At 32.8% G+C, this 24,865-nt stretch overlaps 1 protein-coding gene across 4 annotated transcripts in view; it reads left to right on the forward strand.

Moving 5' to 3' along the window:
* The first annotated feature begins 1,587 nt into the window (after positions 1-1,587).
* Positions 1,588-24,865, forward strand: part of rhea (Talin_middle and talin-RS domain-containing protein rhea) — a 90,917-nt gene continuing 67,639 nt past the window's right edge. For 3 of the 4 annotated variants that reach the window (XM_031980188.2, XM_031980190.2, XM_031980191.2), the window contains exon 1: positions 5,397-5,539. The gene's annotated coding sequence lies outside the window, so the exon portion shown is untranslated. Of the gene's footprint in view, positions 1,969-2,117; positions 2,198-5,396; positions 5,540-24,865 lie in introns of those variants that run through there. The other variant, XM_031980189.2, reaches the window with a different exon arrangement.

Consider the following 24,865-nt stretch of genomic DNA (forward strand, 5'->3'; position numbering starts at 1 on the left):
ACTTTCTCCAATTTTAATCACATCGAAATGAAAGTTAGAGAAATAACGCCTCTTTGAATCCAAAACTCATCAAGCCAACGTCCACAAACCACAACATAATTCACAGTATCATTACAGTCCTTATTGTAAACTCTGAAATTTCTATGCTTTATTAACCCTTAAGTAGACGGGTGAAACTTTTTAACGTTAATGCTCGGGTACGGTGTTCACGACAACCCATCATAAATAAATATTTGTAGACCTAAGAAATGAAAAATTTTTGCCTCGATAATCGATGTAATCTATCATTGCTGGCACGTGATCGTTTGTCTTAACCCTTTCATCCCGCATGGTACACATAAGTATTACAAACATTTTAAATTAAAGGAAAGCTAGAAAATGCCTTAAACATAAACGAAAATTGTACCACACAAGGATCTTTGCTTGTGGCTGACAGCTGAGCACTAATCAACTGTTCGTACATATGTTTTGGTTGATTAATATGCAGCCTTAGGTTTTTTTCACAAAATTCATATTTAAAAAATACATATTCAGGAACGAAAGGGTTCAGGAAAGCTATAGAAATTTTAGACATTTCTTGGTTGATTTTTGAGTAGGTTTGAAGGAATTTTCCTTATAAAACTTACATTGTTGATTGGCTCGTTTGATGGTAGTTTTATAAAGGAAAATTATAGAATGCGAACTCTTAACTGTAGTGCTAACAAATTTATAAAATGTTTGAATTAAAATCTGATCTATCATATTTGGGTGTTTTGTGTAAAACTTGGATGACATGTTGGACAGGTCTGACTTACACAGATGTCTCGATGACGAATCACGATGACGAACGGTGTCTTATCTAACAACACGTTCCGCAAACCTTGTGTTAAGGATCAATTGTTACAATTTCAATTAGTTTCTATTTCCAAGAAATGAAGAGGTCTCCATGAAACCGTTAACCGAATACGAAGATGCAAAGAAGATCAGCAAATCTCTTCAATCTCTTCAATCTCATCTCTCGTGTACAAATATGAATTACAGGGAGAAATATAAATTAATTTAATTTGTCAAATATCAGGTGTGATTTGAAGTAGTTGATCTGTTCAGAAATAAGTGACAGGTAAAGACAAATGAGATATTAAGAATGATTTTTTGATTCATTCGTGTAGACTCATATTATAACATTTTGTCTATTCACTCTTTGGCTTGAATTGCAGCTGAATCAGATTTTAAAGTGTTTAAATATTCTCATGCTGCTGTAACAATAAGTTAAAACAATAACCTTTACCGTGTTCGGTAATATTTATGCATTGCTTCAATTTCAATCAGTTTCCATTTCCGGGAACTGAAAAGATCGTTCACGAAACTGTTAACTCAAGCGCGGGAATGCAAAGGATCAGCAAATCTCTTCAGGATGAAAAATTCAACGCGTGTACTGTCGAAAAGTCGCGCAAACGCGGGAGTTGTCCTCGGGTGGCGTTGAAATGCAGGACGTGCCCACCTATCGTGGCCGTTCCGTCGGTATATCGAGCATATCGCCCACGTTTCTCGTATTATGCACAGGTGCATTCTCCCTGTCCGGCGACGGAGACGTGGAAAAACGCGCCCACGTCCACCAAGGAACGATCAACGCCTTCCTTCGTCCACCACCGACGCGCACGGAACGTCAGGAATGCGCAAACCTGACCGTAGGCAGTTCCGAATAAAAGATAGTAATGTTGCCGCACCGATGTTTACTAATCGGTGTCGCCTAACTGTGAGGCTAGGATGTATTCTGCGGATATCAATCGCCGCCGCCAAGGAAATTGATGACCACTTCCTTCGGGACTAGATAAATGCCGGAAGAGCGCCGCGCGTGTTGGTTACGTAGCGCGTAACACTCACCCAGATTCGCTCGTTATATAATTAATGCATTGTTGAAACGTGGAAACTAGTGAACTCGAGAAACGTGTCGGTCTATTCTTAATGTTTGGCGTGCATCAATGACAGGTAGTGTGGACGTTTATTGATAGTTCATTGACAGGATTGGCTAACGTCTTTTTTACGGTGATTAAATAGACGTTTATGAGATTTTGAAGTGGGATTATTGTGATAAGTTGGTAATTGGTTTTGAAGATTTTTTCCTATATGGATGACAGGTGTTGGAGTATTTGATTGTTTTGAGTGCACTGAGACACGGGAGAAATATAAATTAAGGAGAGTTGTTTTGTTTGAGAGGGTAAGTTGTTATTGATATTTGTGAAAAGTGGGAGAAGTAGATTTAGTATTTTGAGATTTTCAATTCGGCTAATTCCTTGCCTTATGATTTATTTCTCAATTATAATCGATACACCTAGTTTGTAATTAATAATTTATTGAAAAAGTACAACAATTCTTGGCATATTCTATGTCTATATTTACTCTGAAGCATAATAGTTGATAACAGAAGAATAATATTCAATTTGAATTCACAAAACCTGAGTAATATTTATGTTTCTTAAATTCTATTAAAAATTTTTACCGCGAGTCTGACACCTTATTAAAAAGCAATGACTTCATGTATGAATACTATGTATAGATTATACAAATTTGTTGATTGTTGTATGTAATTGGTATAATACAACCTCTTGTACCATTTAATCATTCATATTTATGTATCCATGTCATCGACAAGTTTTTACGTGTACAAACTGTTGTCAAGTATTGTTTTTTACGTAATTAATATTATCATTAAATTAAAATACGAATGTAAAAATGATGCAACATCTCGAAGAAAATATTTGAAGTTACTGACAAAGAGTATATTTTTAAGATGGCGGCTTATGATTCAAACGCAACAGTCATCCCTACAAATTACTCACACAATTATTTTTAAATATTAAATACACTATTATTATAATTAATTTTAAAGCTAAGTTATATTGAATATAATTAATAATGATAATTAAATTCTATCACATCATTTAAAATAATCTTTTATTATTTTTGTTCCGTTATCGAAATTTTAATGTATGCTTTGAAGAGTTAGCTCTTAAGCTTCTTCGAATAAAAATATCCATTCCTATTTATAAATTTTATGAGTCCAATATTAATTTTAATCAAAAGATCTATTTAAAAGTCGTAGACGTTCATAAATTTTTATGAATCACAAAAAGCATTAATAAGTTCACGTTACAACGATTTTATACCGTTTTATTTTTGTAAATATCGAATATTTTATTACTTTTGCATGAAGTAAGTACATTGTTAAAATTGCGATGTTAGCACATTAAAAATTGACTATGTGGTGTCTAAAAATGCCCGCAAGCTCATTGCCACAAGAACTGACACCTTTACAGCGACGTAAATATCTGACTAAAGTTATAACAAAAAAAGTGATCTCATCGATGCGTTCATAGATTTCGTGGTAACTGTTCCTCTGTCAGCTGTGTATCAGCGCAGTTACTCAACAAGCCACAGTAAAAGTCAAAACCAAATATATCTGCACTCCTTATAAAGGTGGCGTTCATGCAATATTTATCTAGCATCTAAGATCAAGGTAATGATACATCTGTAATACCAATGATAATAACACAGCATCATTTATTAATGAAGCTATCGGAGAGAAAAAAACTGCTACAGAATTTTTATAAATATTATCGAACATGGCACAGGTTGTTATTTTAACTTATTGTTACAGCAAACTGACAGCATTTAAACATTTTAAAACTAAATTTAGCTACAATTAAAGCTAAAGAGTGAATTTATAAAATATTATAATATGTGTCTACACGAATTAATTAAAAAATCATTTTTAATATCTCATCTGTATTCATCTTTCACTTATTTTTTAACAGAGCAACTATTTTTAATTACATCCCACATTTTACAAATCAAATAAATTTACATCTTCTTCTGTAATTTATATATGTATACATTTCGTACTTTCACACCAATTTGCATTTTACGCATCACATGTGTAAATGGTACTTTCAAATGTGTAAGGATCTGCAAAGGTTTTAAGGTGTACACATACTTCTGACTCTCCATTCTAAATTTCTAAAAATAAAGAAAAGGGGGAAAGAATATTTAGAGGAAAGTGATCCCGCTTCCGTTTTCCTCGTGAAGAATTTTTAAGTGACGTATCGCTGGATTAATAGGAAAGGCGCCGCGCGTAGAGTAAACCGCGTTACACGATTGCGTACTATGAAACACGCAAGTTCTGAATGGAGACTGGCATGACCAAATTTGGTGCGGTCTCGATTCCCGTGCACGGCGCTCACTGTATTTCGATGCTTTTTTCGAAGAACAGCTTCGTCGGTGATCCCGAGCACTGTTATCCGAAGATTTATGCTTCTTTCGCGAGTTCGACTTTTCTTTTCGAGAGCGACCGTGAAACAGTTTGAAAATGGTCCAATTAGTTCTCTTACTGCCTGTAAAGCGTCAAGTTTTGGCTGAAACGAGCAGTTGTGTCGCGAACTACGTTCATTTATGTATTTTTTTTCCTTCTTATTTTTAGAGGGAAGTCTGTTTATTTGGATTAGTTATTTGCACGGCGCCAGGGGTGTACGCGACGTGCCGGGCGCCACGTGAAATTGTTATCGATTATTCAGGTGGCGAAAGTTTTTGGATTTGGGAGGAGAATGAATTGGAGATACGATTTTTAGTCGTCATTTGATGTTAACTAGGTGCACGTCATTTAGGATTTATTTTACAGATGTGTGTATAATAAACGTTAAGTAAATGAATTATCGCAAATTGATGTGTAAATTTTAAGTGATTCATTCTAAATTGAAACTTTGATTAAAATATAAGAAAAGTTCTTTTGCTTTAATATTATTTAAAATTGAAGATGTTAATGCTCTTAGTGTAAGTGTACCCGAACAATTATAAATGTTCAGAAGCTAAAACAGAAATGAATAGAAGATTTATAATTGAAAATGCTTAATCATTTTTGTATAATGAATTAAACGTATATCCACAATTATCCAATTACTTAATTATTTTTTAAATAGTCGACTGTAAATATTTACGTAAATTAATATTACTTTAAGGTGGTTTATAAGAACGAGAATTCAATGTATATCTTTCTACATCATATGAAAATTAAATTAAAATCTGTATAAAATTTCATAAAAATTTGTATTATTATGTCAGTATAATTTTCGAATATTTATACACAGTGAATACGTATTCACAGATAAAAACACATTTTACAATACCTGTCTGCAACAAAACAAATAAAATGACAAAACGATCACCACAAAACCAAACATTCAAATTTGAACGATTCCAAATATTCCGCACCCAATATTCCAAACCCTTAAAATCGCCCGAACTGCCAACCCAAAAATAAAAATAATTCAGCCTTAGCACGATAAATCACAAATAGAAACGTCGAGCTTGCCAGACGTCGGGGCGCTCGAGGCGCCTTACTTTTTTCGCGGCTAGCTCCGTTACTGACCTTGAACGAGAGGAACGCTCGAAACTGAAACGGCGGAGTCGCAAGAGTGTTGTCGGACGTGTGGTTGTGGCCGAAGTGACAAATTGATTTTGTGCAACAAGGAACGAGCCCTTTTTCTATCTATGGATATTTTTCGCGGTGAGTAGAAACATTCTGCCGTCCGATAAGGTCACAGGGCCGCCGGTTTAGTGACGATGCCGCCGGTTCCTATTGATTTTCCGTTGATATGCTACGGATGGACGTGCTGCCCTCGTTTAGACATTTCCGATCGTTCCTGCATGTTTTCTGCCCGATAAAATGCATCCAACACGACCGTTTCGTCGTGGCATCGCCACGAAACGCCTTGCCCTAACGTGCGTAACCGTGTACGTACCAGGTCCAGCGCGGATTACGGGCCGAGCTAACCTCAAAATCGAGGGGTTGGACCACCCAACGGGTGTCTCCCGAAATAGAGATGATTCATAACACGGCAGCAATTGACAGGTCTCCGGTTTCGTCCGTGTTCCCTGTGCATCAACTCTTTTGCCGTTTTGTTTTCTTTTCTTTTTCTATTGCATTTTCCTCCGCTCTCCGCAAGATCATCCTCTGGGCTGGTTCGCACGGGAACCCGTGCGCGCCCGCTCCTCGCCCGTTTCCCGTTGCGTTTTGTTAAATGCGCGACGTGCCAAAACAATAGGACCCGAGAAAATCAATAGGCAGGCTGTAAGAGGTTAAATAGGGAAACCCATCTGCTACCATCGTGCATGAAACTTTATTAAGTTTCTGCGATTCGCTGAATTCACTGATCCGTCGAATTTGTGGATATTTCGCGTTGGCTCTGGGTGTTCGTCATGGGAACGGGATAACCTCTAATTCGCGTCGTTTTTAGCTTTTAATCAATTTTCGTGTTTGTTTGATCCTTGTCTCCTCTGATTTGCGAAAGGGCCAGATACTTTATAGGGAATTTTTTTGGACTTTGCTCGGGTTATTAACGTTTCTGTTGATTTATGATTAGTCCCTATGTACCTATTGGTAATGTATTTTAAACATTGTTGTTTTTGTAACTGATAAACTGTTCTGTTGGTTACTTTAGTTTTTAAGTTAGCTTTAGTTAGGGAGACAATAATTAGAAAATAATTTTGTTTTGTATATTGTTCTTTAATTTTTTACTTTTAATTAGCCTCTTAATTTCTTGTCTTTTTTTATTATTTTATTTTGCGCTTATCATTTTACTTTGTGAACTATTTCAAGCGAAATGCATTGTATGTATTTCTGAATAGCATGCGATAAAAATGAAGCGCAAGATGATCTCAATCTTCGATTAATTCCAGTTCTTTGAGGGTTGGCCGAGTGAAATTCATTTCGTTCTTTTACGGTCTTTTGACCACCCAATTGATAGCGATTTTTTACACCGACCGGGGAACTTACTGAACCGTGGTCCGATAAATTATTTGTTCCTGGAGGATTACTAAATTTTATTGTTTTATTGTAAGTTTTTTTAATTATAATATCGAAATTTTTTACAAAATTAGAATTTATTGTCAGTTATAACGAAGTTTTCTAATGAAATTTAATTTGAGAATGTTTATTAATGAATAAGAAATAATCATTTGCATTGATAGCAAATCAGATTAACGTGTTATGATATAATAATGATGATGTAATAATGAAAACTGTGTATTTTTAAACTATAGTTTGTTTTATAATATAATTAAATTTTCACTTTCAAGATATCGTCTTTAAACAATTTAGGTTAGTTTAGATTTTTTAAAAAATTACATTAAAATTTCATTATTACATTTTGGCCATTAATATTTTTTATCTTTGTTGACATATATTTAATATCAGTTGTTAAAATGTAATTACACGAGTATTATTACAACCTGAAAGAAGACTAAACTTCTATTAATAAAACCAAATATGGGATACAAAATCGTTTTACACAGACAATTCAGACAAAATTTCGCTAGTAATTTTATTTTATGGCTTTCTATGTATCGGATATATAAATAAATAACACATCGTAAAAGTTTGCAGACTGCTTACTACTGTCCAGTACTAACAATTGAATCCCGATCCAATATAAAAGTTAAAATTTTTCACACAACCTTGTTTTTAAATAAGCAAAACCTTTAATTCAATATAATGGCAACATTTACATTAAGACTAACCGTATAAAAATTATAGACCTAATTTATAATAGCCTAACTTATAGAACAAGCCAAAAGAATGAATTAACAAGACACAAATATAAAAAAGAAAATAAAAAGATAGAAGATAAAACTTCAAAATATTGTCAAGGGATCGATGCGAGCTAGTTCACAAGAGCTCATCGATAAACATTCTCTCGATGTTTGCGGAACGCTCGCGGATTTGGAGTTCTTAATTCGCGCGACGCGCGACCGACGCTCACCGGCAGATTTATTTCCCGTGGAATCGAGCCAGGCTCGCAATTTAATTACCGCCATCCGACGTGGCTCTGTTGAGAAGCCGACATTTAGGTTTCATTGAATTTATCCGAAGTGACGATCTTTATTTTCCGATCGGCGCGTGTAAAGAGCCTCGCGGGACCAGAAAAACGTCGATCGTCCCGCTCGTTCCCCGATGAAGATTTCCATTTACGATATCGTGAATGCGAGCAAATTGCTTGAAATCGAGCTGTCCGTGAAAATCCGCTTCTGGCTGTTCAACACGTCAGAGTTTTGCTACCGTTTCTGCTTAGGATCGTTGCTTTATTGCAAGGATAAAGATAAAAGCGGTTAATACACTTGTCACTGGCAAATTTTTCACTTTTCTAACACTAATTGCCGGTGAAAATGAAAAAAATCTTAAGCTGTTTGTTGTAAATTTCTTATATCAACACGTTGAATGCTGCTTGATTTGATAGAGCAAAATGCATAAAATGGGAAAAATATAATATTAAGTCATTTGATTGAATTGCATTATTACTATTGCACGTTCATCTAGCTGAATGTCATCGCATTAGCTAGTATTACTTATAGTATAGAAATGTTTCCAAATAATCATCATTTAATTGAATGAACTATAGTAATTCGATTTGGTTGGAGGTCACCAGCGATTCCCATGGCATTCAACGTATTAAGACAGGAACAAGAATTAGAAACTTTATTTTGGAGAAACATGAGAGATGAAGAACTTTACGTAAAAGAAGTTGCAAATGGAAAAGGGCCGAAGAATCAAATATTTTGAAAGAAAATATTTGAAAGGGCGTGAATTCATGTTAGCGGTCACGAATGTGTTAACAGTTTATTTCAAATGAGAATAATAGAATTTTCTGTTTAAAGGAAAGGATGAAGTGTTGTTAGCTGTCTATCTTGAGACGTTATTGATACTTTGATATGTGTATAATTATTATTAATTATTATCTATAATTAAGTATCTATAATCGAAAAAGTAGTCAACAATCTGCTTCAAATAAAAATATCAAAAATTTTTGTTTTGTTAAATATCTAAATTAGATAGAGTTTTGGTAGGCGCTGCTTTGAAATGTTATCGATAGTTCAGCATATCAGTAATACGGAAATATTGTCTATAATCTGATGTACCAACAATATTGAAACATTATCGATAATGTCGATAGAACATTGATCTGTTGAAAGTAATTTGAAGATACAAAATTTATATTGTATCCACTTAACTTTTCCAGAACTGATGATTGCAGGCTTTAAATACTATTCTATATTAGCAACTTCTATGCCTGGCAAAGTGATATTCTTTAAAATAACAGAAAATTAATTTGTCACAAGAAAAATACATTTAAATCAAAACAAATAAACCTGTTCAGTAACAATTCATTATGAATTATATTCTGTGTCTCAGAATCTTACCACTACTATCGATACACTGTGTAACTACTAACCTGTTAACTGTGGAATTTAATTTCATAAATCTCTAATAATGCTCGCAATCAAATCAAATAATGAAGTGTATTCTCCCCTAACACAGGCAAAATGCACATGTAATTTAATGGAAAATTAAAGCAAAACGAAGAAGAATTACATGTTTATCTGGAAAAATAAATAATTTCTCGTTGAAAGAATTACTATCATTTTGATTTTAAGATGACGTGTATACTTGTCAAACGCAGTTAACTGGTTAAATAATTTTCTATGTAACACTTTAATGCAGACATCATACAGCGCAATATTCTTCATTAATTATTTTGGCGAAAGACACTGTACACGTATTGTTAATAACACGATTACTGCTACATCAATATGTTCCCTTTATTAATACATTGAACTGCGTATAATTACAATCGCACCGTTAACGATATTATGGCCGATGCTTCGATGCTACCGTTCGGGCTTGCATGAATTAATCGTTATTCATGCCGTCGGTTCCGATAACTCTGGTAACCTCAGCGAACACGTATTTAAATTGTCTTTGATTCATTTGATTTATAGCAGAACCGAGATACGGTCAAGAGGTTTCAAGGATCCGCGATCGTTGACCCGTTAACAGGTGAAGACGAATTATCTTCTAATTGTAGCATTGTAGTTGCTATAGTACTGATTATATTTTTGTTTTCATTACCTATTTCTATTTTACTTAACAAGGTCTTTAAACTAGTTTCTTTATACGACATTGAAATACGTCATGTCGATAATATCCTATAATACGAATGATGACACAGTACATTCACAGAAACATTTTAATTACTCCTACCACTTCTTCAGGCATAATTACGTACATTAAAAAAAAAATTAGTCTGATGAATATATGGCATGAATGAACGTCTTTTCAAATATTTCCTTCCAGAATGTTTTATTCTGCAGTTTTCCATTTGCGATTTCTTTAATGAGTTCTTCATTTTAAAGAACAGATCGGTAGAAGCTTAATACTTCAAAACAAAGTTTTCAATTTTTCTTAAAATGGTGTAAATTTTGTCAAACACCGAGGAAAAAAATTTACATCAGAATTTTGTGTGATTTCTGTATTTACAAACTACTTAGTTTTGTTTTAAAAACCTGAAATATAACATTTTTATCTATTCTAAGAGTTCTAGTGTTAATTAACGCTTCAAAGACTGGGACATTAGTTTCAAAAGTCCAGTACTAATCACATCAATTATGTGATTTCTCTTCATCCAGATATTGAAAGTAATTTAACCTTTATTGGAAGCTTTCCTTCGAATTTCTATAAAACATTTTTTTTATATTTTATAAGTATCAGTGTTTATTTAATTCAACTGAGTATTATTCAAAAAATAGTATTCAGTTTGATGCAATATTTATTCATTCCCTGCTGAGCTGTTGAGTGCGTACAAGAATCTGAAGTCAAGGATGCACAACGATGTTTGTTAGAGGGGTTAACGATAGTGCTATTCAATTAATTATCGATACATCGTTAAGTATCACTAAGTTATCGATATCTTCTCGATAATCAGGAGCAGCACCTTCTAGTCTGGAAACGATTGTGCCTGGTCGGGATTTCCTGGATTTCGAGAATCCCGTTTCAGGGCGAAGTTTGTTGGATACGACCGTGGACCAAAAGTGTTTATAAACTCTATCTAGTACACTGTAACTCGAGGCTATGCAGTAGTCCAGAGTAGCTTGTACCAAGCCAGACGTATTGTGTGCTATTTTAACGAATCAGTAAAGTGTCTAATAATAGTTACAATGAGATTATATTTGTTGCAAGGACAATTATCCTTTTTACACAGAAATTTCGAATTAAATATTGTATCATCGTCGATATTCTATTGTCTTTACACTAGATTCTGTTTTGCGAGTTAGAATATTATGTATTATATTAGAATATTATATTAGTATATATTATACTAGTATTCTTTTTCTATTCTATATGATACAGTAATGTATAATGACATTGCACTGACATTAAAATTATTGTTGGTGCAAGCTCAATTACCCTTTCTACATGGAAATACCAAATCAAATATTGTATCATCTATTTACTTGTGTTTGCTCCATATATTATACTTTATAATTAAACATTTTTTATATTATATTTCTATCCTATATAATGTGATAATATATAATATAATAAATAGTATACAGAGTAACTCATGCAACCATGCCACCTGAATTTCCTTGTAAACTATCACATAAAAGAACATGTTTCAGACGAAAGTTAGTTGGTACCAGTCATACCAAGAGTTTCAGCTCTTGATGCCAAACAACTTTTGCCTCGAACATTTCTTTACCCAACAAATAAATTTTGGTGGCAAGATTATACGACTCACCCTGTATAACAGTAGTTTCAGAGATGAATACAACCATTTACGTAACGTCGTGTACTTTCGACAGAAAACGAAAGAAGTAGAAAGTGAAATTTACGCGGTCAAGGTTTTCACATGATTCGAGATATCTTATCCAATTCGACTGATAAAGTACGAGTTCTCAGATCAGTATCAGTTACTTGACTGTGCATGATATGTTCCTTGTACTAGCAAGTCGATAAGGTTCTTGCTTCCACAGTATCCTTAACCTTCGCGTTGGACATTTGAAAATGCGTGTGACGAGTTGATTCATACCGGAAGTTTACTAACTGCTACACATGTTCTCTAAGACACAGCAACTAGGTAACTGAAATTGGAGTTACAGTGGTATCAGCGTGATCACTGTATTTTGAATTCTTCGCTATCATAAATCTGTGGTTACACGACGAAACGATGCGAATCACATTTTCGGGAAACTTTAGCTTTGACTTCAGTTTTGATTGTTGATTAGATACAAAATGCAATCTAAATATTTAGATGAGATAAGGTAAAGCGATTACTTTTTGTTTGATTAAAAGGAACAACGGAATGTACTATCAACATTCACTGTCAATTATTGACAAATGAGATCACGATATTCTGGAATAGAAAAACTGCATTTTAGGAGACTTACACATTACAGTTTCTAATTCGAAGAAATTACAATATTTGGGAATTTTTTAATATTAACACATTGCATACTGGCAACAAGGAATCTCGTTTTTATACGTAGGCACTTAGCTATGTAACTTTGTTAATTGCTATAATATTTAACCCATTGACTTACAATATTGTGTCAGGCTCGTGACGAAAATTTTAAACTGTATTTGACATATCTGTATGTTATTTATTTTTGTTTTAGTATAAATTAAATATTATCTTTCTATCTTTAAAGTAAACATAGGCATAGACTAAGTATCAAAATATGATATTCGAGTTTTTCTATATATTGGTATATGTTAAGTATATATTCAATATCCTTACAAATAATAGGTTTATATGTATATTGATATAAGTTAATCTCATTGAAAATCTCGTTAAAAAAAGTGTGTTAATAATGTTTAAAAATTTCTGAAAGATAAATGTACGAAATGCAATAAACTATATATTTATCCTGTATTTGAATTACTATTACTTAGTAATAATTTAATTTAGAGTATGATAATTAATCATATCCATTGAAACGTATAATTCATTATTCACCTCGCATAAAAAATTGCAAACGCATATTTGTATAAATAAAATAAACATGATTACCAAACAAATTTATTTTAAATACAAGTATCTTCTAAAATGCATACTCTCCAAGATATAATTAATGATATACAGAGAAATTGTGAAAGAGGGTTGAAATCTTCCGCACGTGTCCGACTCGATGGTATAAAGCAAAAGGTCAATGAATCGGCTTGTATACCTAATAGAGCAGTTGAAAACACGCTTGACACTCCTGGTCGCAAGGAATTCTTCTCTTTCGTAGCTACAATGGATTATCCAAACCCATCTGCGGGACTTGTCCGAGATAGGAATGTGCAGTTCCGGTTCGAACTCTATATAAATAGAAGCCTACGTAGTATATCTTGTTGCGCGTCGAACAGTTAACACTTTGCAGATGGAACAGTTCGACGATAATCATGGAAATAGTTAGACCGCTATCTCACGTACTGTGAAATGTTTTCGGAAAACCAGAGATACGTTTACCAAAATAAAAAAAAATTAAACACCTATGGAATTACAGGATGATTCGGTTAACCTGTTAACTGTGAAATTTAGTTTAAAAAATTTTTCGTTTTGCGCGCAATAAAATTAAGTAATAAAGTGTATACTCGTCAAAAGCAGGGTCAATGAAATTATAATAGATTTTAACGAAAAACCAAAATAAAACAAAGAAGAAATACACGTTTATCTGAAACAATAAATATTCATCGTTGCAAAAATTAGTATCATTTCAAACTTTAAGATTAACGTGTATACTTGTCAAACGCAGTGAGAACTAGTTAACTGGATCTTTCAACAATATTTCTATCGAAGGTGTCAAGACACCTTTTGACATTTCAACTTAAAATTATTTTCTTAGTTTAATCATTTTTCCTCAATTGAATTTTTGACATTTCTTATAATTAATTTTATAATCGTTATTGGAAAACTCGAAAAGTCAATTTAAAATACACGACCAAACTTGGAAAATAATTTTAAGTTAAAATTTTTGCAGGTGTCTTTTGATACCTTCCGTACAAATAGTGTTAAATAATAAGAGTCCATCGATACTGATTTTTATTATTCACCTGACCCTCTATTTATGCGGAACGTCCGTACCACGTGGATTCGTTTCCGCGAGTGAAAATAGCGTAGAGTCTGTCGGTACAAGAAAAAAGACAGTATTGGAAACAAAAGCTGATATAACTTTTATAAATACATATTCATTTCGCGTAGCTTAAAAAAAATAATAATAATGACATTTCTGAAAACGAAATTAAATTTTATTCAGCGTTGCTTTTATGTTTAAATACGGAACAAAATTACACATAATTTCATTTTTATATTAACAATCAGTAGACATGGGTATGTATAAATAACCATTGCAAAAAATTTCGTAGAAGCCAATGTTAATAAATATTAGTGATTAATTTTAAGAAATAGTAATAGTACGATATTAATAATTTAATACTATTCATAACAATTAATATTGACAATATAAATCCCTTGCGGTCGAGCATTTTTTAAACTCCTAGAAACTCTTCAGAAAAACACCAAAAATCCATCGAGCCCGTAAATACTAGGAAACAAGAAAATCGCACATCAATCCTTCATTATTCAAATAACGACATTATTTATTCACAGCTTTCGAGTTTAAATATGAAAGCTCGAAGTCGGCGTTACAGCATTCGACTGCAAAGGGTTAATGATGAATGATATATAATAAAACCAATATACAAGAGAATAAATCCTACTACATCATAACAAAAATAAAGAATTTTCCCATTGCTGAAACCGGAAACTAAAAACCCACTGAACGTACATGTAAGTCAATCAGCTACACCGATGGTTCACATTGAACGCATATATGCGTCATTTGCCCGCAAAGGGTTAAGAATAGCATCGCGGCCTTCGTGTATGAAATCCGTGAGTGTGTACGAATGAACAGTTGACTCTACTAGCACGCACGTGATTCTACGAAAATCATAATGGAGCACGAAACCATCGCTGTAGCCAGTGCATAATCGCGGGACACGATTTCGTCATCGGCCTGATACCGCGCGGTAGTTCCAAGTAAATTTCATTAATTGCGAATAATTAATCGTCCCGTACGGCGTCGATTGATTTCCCGTCGACTGTCGCTGTGATTGATTATCATAGTCCCATTGTTCGATGACGAAAAGGATAGCAACGCGGATTGAATGACATTTAAAGTGATTTTTCGGGGGTGCTATGCTTCACTTGGAGGATCATGGAATCGATCATTACGATCGGAAGAAATTATTGTTTATGTTGTCTTACAAGGAGAGCTATCGAACCTGAAATTTCAAAGAATTATGAAACCTTGTGAATAAGTAGAGTAAGTCAAGTCATTTTTTTGTGCTGAATTTTACTTTGAAAGGATGAAACCACCCCCTGAAAGAAATGCAAATGTTTCTTTTCCGTGGATTATCTTGAGAACAGTAAGAAATAGCAAAAAAAATTTCAAAAATATACATCGTTCTTTTACATCTATAAAGTTGTAAAATAAAATTTTTCAAAATTTTGATTTTTAAAATGATTAATTTGAATATTTTATATATATTTTATTATTTGTTCGCTATCTCTTACCATTTTTAAGGTAATCGGAAAGAAAAATTTGCATTTTTTTCAGGGGGTAGATTCACTCTTTCAAAGTAAAACTCGGCACGAAAAAAATTACAATGTATTGGGGTTGACTTACTCTACTTACATACAAAGTGTCATTAGTTTTTGAATTTCCGGGTTCGATAGCTCAGTGGCATTTGCTGCGAATGTTGAACAGTTGCGTAATAGCTAAACGAGGAGAATGAAAGCATGTGTTAGTTTAATAGTAATGGTACAGTCCCTGATCAAAAAATTGATGTCATCTTTGAGATTAGCAGTGAATCAGAAATCTGATTCTTGTCTGGTTAGTTCCTCATATTAATTTTTTATACCTCAGACTTAATTTCCTTGCTTAACTGTTGGTCTTAATCCTTTCCACTGCGGACGCATTTCTCAGTTGCCAATTGATTTGACACATAAAAATTGTAGAGTTTGATATTTAATATTAAACTATGCATAATGCATCAATATATAAAATATTGAAATAAAGTAGTTTTGTTCCTTAATATATGTGCGATTTCTCGTCAAGTCAGTTTCAGAAAATGTCGTCTGTATCTTATTAGAAATTGTTGAGTGTTTCCAATGAAAAACTCCTGAAGCGCAAAAGGTTAACAGTACAACGGAGAAATTATTATTAAATTAGTTCTTGGCCTTTCAGCACTATGATTACCGTGAAAAATGTTATTAAACTATGGTGGTCCTAATGTTTTGATCAGGGATTGTAGTGTGATAAAATGTAAATGAAATAAAGTTGACTGATATTTGCTGCAAAAGTACAATAGATAACAGGGCTAGTATAGTCGGACTATGCACGGTTAAATGTGGAAATATTGCCTAACTACTTTGATTGCTATTAGTTTTGTCTCTTTGCTATAATCAGATAAGATCTCCAAAAAATTTATAATATCGCATAAAGATAAAGCCCTCAGTTTAATTGTATTATTTGATTGGATTATTTAGTTGTATATCCATCAAAACTTTTCTAAATAGTACACTTATACATTTTTATTTCATTTGATTGCAATTGAATATAATTGACAGAGTGCAAACTTCATTGTAATCGCAATAGAAAATATCCTCAAATTATAAAAATATAAATTATAAATATTAATAGTAACTTAAAAAAGTCTCTATTGAATTCCTGTTTTTCAAATCCAACCACGAGAAATCTATATTTATATAAACATTCCTTGCTTCATAATAACGAGTAAGCATCTCACAGAAATATATAATACTACACATAATACGGATATAAGATTAAACTATAAATTACTTCAACGTTGACCACGTCTGCCGTGAATTGACATAGGATTAGGGAGTTAACTTAGGCATGGTGAGGGAAAGTTATCTAAATCCCTGACATCCATATGTTATGAAAAATACTGTATACATATCGTAACTATAACTTCTTGTGCACAGTAAACGAAACGTTCAGATGACCTTGTTCAACGAATTTCACTGAACCCTAGGGAATTAACACGTACTGGCACTTTAGCTACCGATCATATTTTTGCACAGGAAATATAGATGATTGTTGATTTAATGCACAAAATTACTTTTGGATAAAGAGAAAAAACTTACATATATTCTTTTGTTTTTAACCATTTAACTGCGTTCGATGAGTATACACATCGTCTTAAAACGCAAAATGGTACTGATTTTTTCAACGATAAATTATTTATTTTTTTCAGATAAACGTGTAATTCTTCTTCGTTTCACTGTAGTTTTTCGTTAGGATATATTATAGATTCATTTGCTCTGCGTTTGACAAGTATATGCTTTATTATTTCATTTTGTTGCACGCTCAATGAAAGATTTTTCAAAGTAAATTCTATAGTTAACTGGATAACAAGAACGTAAAACCATAGATGCATTTTTAATTTGGAAGTGTCGATCACTTGACCGAGCGTGTCATGTTTAGTACTAAAGAAACAAAGTGACAATAGTTGCTTTAATTTCTAAGTATTAGTTTTCCTAATTTCTTTTAACTGTTGATACGTTTTGGAAGAAATGTTGATGAAATCGAGAATGATAAAGTATTTTCAACAATATTTTCAATTGAATCCTTTGCGTTTTGTGGAAGCTTCGATAACTTATTATGAGAACTGCAAGATTGAAGGAAGGGAATTAATCCTAGATAAGTGAACATTCGTCTAAGCAGTACACCAACTTTCGTTACTTTCGCAAACTCCAATTCAGGAGCACACCTTTAATGTTCTCTCTGTGTAGAAATATTTGAACGTTAACTATGTACAGGGGTGTAATTACACCCCATACATGTTTGGTGCAAAATGTAGAGAAAAAATTTAGCTGTACACATGCTTACTGCTACATTCACATACACTGACTTTAATGAAATTTATTCAAATATTATGTGATATATCACAGATAACATTCCCAGAAAGACTTTGGAAATATTGCATTCGTCAACCTTTTATTTACATTTTTATCAGTTTTTATCAGTGTATTTGCAGCCCTATACACAAAAGGAAGGTTAACGTCTACGATAACTGGAAAAGTCAATTTTGAACACTTTTCTATTTCCTAATTAGAATACAGTAATATTTCTTAAATTGTGTTACCTCGTTTGAAATAAATAGAAGAAATGTAAAAATATACATGTGTGGTTATTTTTAATATAGATTTTGTAGCTTTAGAAAATAACGTGAACGATGAATTCTTCATTTTATATTAACATATTTATTTCACATAATAAACGCAATTTTATAATATATTTGTACAACGAACCAATAAAACAAAAGTTGTTTCTAATGAAGTATGTATCGATTGTGCTGCTGTTATTTCTTTAACATATTGGATGATTTTTTGACATAGCATACACTCTTCTTATGTGTATTTATATTAATATTTATTTATGTAAGGTTAGCATTCTTTTTTATTCTTCGATACAAATTTCGAAGAAATTTTGTTCATGTTACAGAAAAAAGATCAGTATTGTTTTATTCCGGTTTGAAATTTTATCGAATTCGTATCGATAATGCACCAGAAGGTTGCAAGAACTAATGTCCACGACAAGTATCATCGTGTCCTCAATTCGTAGGATCGCGGCCATCTTGAATAATCATGTAATTTCAGGGTCATTTACTTCTGTCCTCGCCTCGCCGGAATTATCTCCTTTTCGCTGTGTCGATTCTCGCACAAACGCCTTCGTTACAGAATTATTAGAATCATTGGTGATCGTCATTGAATCCGAATGAACGCTTGCTGCCGATTAAATTAGATACGATTTGAATTAACTGTGATGAATGATTAACATCAATTGTACAATGCAAACTATATAATGCAGTTCGAAGACTGCACCAGAAATCATTAAAGAAACTAGAACAACATAAAAGAATCCTTTCATTTTCTCAATTTATACATTACACTAAATATATAAGATAAAAATATAAATAGATAAGATAGAGATAAATTAATCAGAATTACACTACAGATTTTCCTGCAAAATAAACATTTTAAAAGTATTTTGAAAATTGGAAAAACAGAATTACAATAGAAGATACTTTTTCTTAAGAAATGTTATAAATATTTGTTTAGTATCATGTGCATTCTGTGCAATTTCGTATTTTAGAAAAATCAAAGGTAGTTCTAAACTTCTGTTGAAAATTTTGTCTTGTTTCTTACAGCAGATGATTTTTGGAGTGAATACTTTGCATTTCACAAGATATTGTTATTATAAAGATTATAATTGAAACAAATTGCTGGTAGCAAACGTGCTAAGCTTCCTTTCTATACAGACATCGAAAGCATTTATTTCTTCATTTCCGGCAGGTACATCAAGTATTCGATTTGTAATTCTCTATAGAAAATTTTATTTCGAGGATTTTTAGTTGTAACCACAAAGTTGAGATGAGAGTGATTAGGTTGCGGTTTTGTTTTCTAAGGGAACGTATCAAGCATTTGCTCTTTGCAGTGTAGAAATAAATGGAAATGAATGACGAGCTTTCTGTGCCCCCTTGTCGATTTACTTTCGCTTTACTTCTGCCTCATAAACTCGTTGTTGTCAGGTAAAGCCACATCTGCTTCCGATTTTTCGCATTTCTTATTCTAACCGTTACTGAAATTACGATCTATCCTGGCAAGTACACCGGGATTCATTTTTACATGACAGATCCAACGGACTAGGATCTCAATCTTGTAATTTAAATATAAAAATATTCCTGCATTCAAGCTTGCCATAATCTTTTCTCAAGATTCCTCTTTTACTCGCCAGCTTTTACATTCAATCTACTAAACCAATCGAAATGACTGATTCGAATATTGAGTTCAATTTCATTAAAAACATAATTATTAAATTAACAACATTTCTTAATAACATTACCCTATATTTATTAGTGTTAATGGATACAATGGTATAACCGATAGGTAAGTTGTAGTTATTATTTCAGAAGATTTAAGATTTAAGATAGTAATATAAAGAAAACGTGAAGATATTTTTGTGATTAATACATCATTTCTAATGAATATATTCATAACTTTACATTATTTATAATTATACTGCAGAAACTAGAAGTTATAAAATATTGTAAAATACATAAATGACGTAATAAATATTTCGTCTAATGGATTAATGACTCAAAAGTTAAAAGAAAAGTGTCAACGGCGTCAAAGTAAAAGATTTCTGTCGGTTATAATTTTCTATCGGTGCCATTAGTTTATTTTTCATATTACACACCTGTCCTTTCATGCGTGGCTTGTCTCAATTTTCTTCGATAATTGTTCGTCCCCTTATGGTCTGTCCGTCCGTCACATTTAATCCAAGATCACCCTTGTTTACGCAGTTCTAGGTTACAAGGCATCTAATGGACTATCCGTACATTCAGCCGGGACACTTCCATCCCATGTCATCGATTCAATGAACGTTCGCATAAAAATAACAATGATTCCATGTTTGCTCAACTTATTAGAAGATTTTACCGCGTCGAGATCGGAACAGAACTTATCGGCTTATGTTTCGGTCCTGCGTGAAAGGAACCCCCTTTTACTGAAATCGGTCAAACTTTGCTTCGTCATGGACCTTTTCACCGGAATACGCGTGAAAGTCGTTGCTTTTGTGCACGACGCTTACTGTTTGAACAGAATCATGTGAAAGTGTTCTATAAATTCTGTTATTAGTTGAAATTTTATATACCAATTTTCTTAATTTTCTTAATTTTCTTTACCAATTTACCATTATCTACACTCCCAAAGAAAAAGATAGCACACGAGTGATATCTTTAATTTCTCGCGTTATAATTATGGTACGGGAAAGGTGCAAATGATACATAAAAACTATCTTCTACTAATATGTAAACACTACCTATATTGGAATTTCTATAAGATATCCTTTTAGGAGGAATTTAAATACACAAATACACAGACACAAAATTATAGCACACTCAAGGTTTATATTATTTATTTACCAATTTATCATTACTTTTACCATTTCTTTACCATTTGTCCTATCTTATCGTCTCAAATTCCCGACGAAGATTTCGAACAAAGATCAGCAGATGTAACTGTCATAATCAATTGAGTTGAAACGAAATATTATTTTTCTGTTACCAATTGTTAATTACTAGAGTGAATATGGGTATAAGGCAAACATAAAATTCTTTTAGTCAACTATTAACGATGAAATAGTTCTAGCGAGTACTGTTGTCAAAGGAATCGCATGGGAAGGGGTTAAAAAGTCCATCACAATATCTTGTTCTTAATAGATTCATGAAACTATTAAATGTTATAAAGGAATAAATGTCCAACATTGTAAATAAAAATAAGCTGGCCAACGTGTTAACATTCATTTAATTTTATCACAAAGAAAAATTAATATACACGGAAGAATATACATATAAAGAGTAAAAGGAGTGCTGAAAATAATATGTAACGACAAGGTTCATCAAAATGTAGTGAACTTTTACTAAAAATTGAACTTCAAAACGAGTACAAGTTTTAATTATAATTAATAAGGGGAAGTTTAAAATATTCGAATACGCAAATGAAGAACGAAAGGAATTAACAAAATAATTTCGAATAGCTGAGCATAAAATTACTTTCCTTTCAGAATGAAGTAAAATTTCAATGCATGAAATTCACAGTCTTTGCTTCATCGAAACATAAATTTACATTATTCAACTGGTTAACGAACATTTACGAACCACCGAAGAGATCACGATGTTCACGAATAATAAAGAAATGTACTGGATGGCCTTCTTTTATTGCCATTAAAATACGTTCTTTATTACCAGTTAACATTTGACGAATATACACATTATCTTAAAATTTGAAATGATACCAATTCTTTCAGCGATGACATTTATTTTTTCACATAAACACATAATTCTTCTTTATTTTTCTTCCGTTTTTCAATAAAATATACCCTATGTGTATTCGTCCTGCGTTTCACAAGTACACACTTCATTTTTTCATTTAATCGGGCAAAACGAGAAGATTTTTCAAACTAAATTCCACACTTAACGGGTCAACTGGACGTAGAGCGAGAAATATTGGTTAAAAACAATTGACTACCGCGTTACGCAGAGACGACGTCACTACGAAACAACGTGAATCGGGAGGACGTAACTCGAGGCCACACTGTGCATTAATGAAGCAGAAAACAATTTCGAACAGCGGAACGTAGAATCACATTCATCTTCGAGTGAAGTAAAGTCTCGACCGCGCGTAATTCCTCAATTGTTGCTTCCATCGATACGCGGCTTTGCATTATCCCCGACGGTCACAAATTTTCGAAGATCGAACGGAATCGATTTTAGCCGATGACAGCCACTTCCGCGGCCGATGAAAGCCAGAATCAACAGCGGGCGACGATGTTTAGTCGAAATCGTCTATTGATCCGTCGAAGCCGACCATTAATCGCAAAATTTCGCGGAAACGCGCAAGACATTCGGCGGTCGGGGGCCGGGGGTTGACACGGGATTGATGGAATGGGGCGTGTTGGTTGATCGGATGTACCCCGCCGTTATGATTCTTCCATAACGTTGCTACGTGTGCAACAAGGCCATTACGAGATTACGGGTTATAAACACGGTAATATAGGTTTTCATTTGATTACTCGGTTCTCTTTTGCAAATGCAAAAGACAAACTGCAAAGACGAATGCAAAGACAAAATTGTCTTGTAACTATGTGAACGTAACGAGAAGAAATAAATGAACCGTTTATTTTGAAAGTAGATTAAGTCCATTAAAAAAATGTTAATCTGTTAACTGTGGAATTTAATTGAAAAAATCTCTGATAATACTGGCAATGAAATCAAATGATGATGCGTATACTCGTTAAACGCAGGCCAAATGTACCTATAATATATTCTAACGAAAAACTAAAGCAAAACGAAGAATTACATGTTTATCTGAAAAAATAAATGACCGTTGAAGGAATTAGTATCATTTTGATTTTAAGATGACGTGTATACTCGTCGAACACAGTTAATTGGTTAAAAAATATGAAGATAATATAGAATTAGAACCATTATAATCGTTAGCTTGATTTTTTAATAGAGTAATTAAGCCACTTCTAAAATAAATGATTCAAATAAGAGATTTTATAATGAATTTGAGATTATAATGAAGTACATTAGAGATTGATTTATTGTTAGTCTACCAAGACGGAAATTTAATATTTATTATATATAGTTTCAGAATAATGTTTCTAAGAATTTCTGTTATATAGAAATTGATATTATTTCTAGATTTCGTAATCATTAGATTTTATTGTTGTTTCATATATTAACCCTTTGAGTTCCAAGGAGCGATATATCGCTTCTTCATGCACTTGCGAAAAGTTGCTTTTTAATTTTATTAGTAAAAAAGGAAATCTAACATGTTTTTAGTATTTGTTTAAAATTGTCTAGACTTTCTCGAGTATGTATGAAAATTTCCCCTTACACTCAAAGGGTTAAAGAAATGATATGTCGACCAATTGTATAAAATCCTTTGAGAATAGTACTTCTATCACTAAGAGATTGATTATCAGAGGACATACTTAATTGTTATCATTATTTTCAGGTATTATTAGGAATATACATTTGTATGTTATGATCGTATCATAGGAAACTGGAAACACGAATACACTGAATAGAGGATACGATTTTACGATCACTACATTGGTTAGTGGCTTGTCTCTCAATCAGTCTGTCCAGGATAGATCTTCGTCCTTATTGGCTGAGCTGAAGTAAAGCTCAACTGTTATCATCTGCGTTTATAGTATCGTAGGGTTAACGACGTAATTATAATGCTATCGCAGAAAAACCAAATTGTAATTGAACACTTCTGTCGGGGAATATTACATCTCAATCGTGTTTCCTATCCAGCAACTGGGATCAAATCATTTTTAAAATTCAAAATGTGTATATACTAATTATTTCATTACTCATTATCCTTTTTCTTTTAATTTGAAAAAGATGTGTGACTACTTTTATTGTACAGAATGTTACACACTTGTTTGTAAATTTACTGTCATCTATTAGACCATGTTAACTATTACTTCGTGCACATATTTTATATTTGATGCGATTGATTTATTTAATTTTCTGTTCGATTCGTTCATTAAATGGGTTTTTCCCTGTTTAAGGACTTAATCTCCTTTTATCACAGAGTTATTTAACAGAATTATATTCTTAGGAAATTACATTTGATCAAAGCGACACAGACATAGTAAACTATTTTCTGAATACATGCGCGTAGCTGTACCCATGCAATCATTAATGCTAATTCCCGCTTGACTATTGGAGCATCACTTCATCGTAAAACCTTATCGATTAAACGCTCAATCTGCAGGATGCATCAATATTAAGCACTCCTATCCATCCTAGCGACTCGTAGAAAATACGACGACGTGGCCTGTAATAAGTGAATACAATTTATCATCTAACACATTGAACGGCGAAAGATATGCATTGAATTATAATATTTTTCTTATACGCGCAAATAGTGAAGTATTTACTGAATTATGCAAAGGTGAATATTATATACAAAACTTCAGAATTTTTACTGAGAGTCACCTCTTGAGTGCAAAAGGTTAATACTAGAACAACCGAGAGCTGAACATGATTAATATGTAATCATAAAAATTGATTTTTTCGGTATTTTCATATATTAATTATAGCATTGGAATGAAACTATTTATTTACTTTTCACATATCAATAATGTAATGTGTAATAAGAAAACTGAAACCTGCCATTTTGAAGGATGCAGTTGTTCTAGTGTTAAAAACATCAAATACTATTCTAATTTCAAATATGACCACCCGCTTAACATTTTCTATCATCTACTGTCAAATACTCGTACAAACTTATACATAAGAAATCATGACACATCATACTTCTAATCACTTTTAATGCACAACACCCAACGAACCCAATCCACCAAAACACAAATCACAACACCGTTATCCAATCAACGTCAGCCC

The sequence above is a fragment of the Nomia melanderi genome, chromosome 1, assembly GCF_051020985.1.
Source record: "Nomia melanderi isolate GNS246 chromosome 1, iyNomMela1, whole genome shotgun sequence".
In the NCBI taxonomy this organism is placed as follows: domain Eukaryota; kingdom Metazoa; phylum Arthropoda; class Insecta; order Hymenoptera; family Halictidae; genus Nomia; species Nomia melanderi.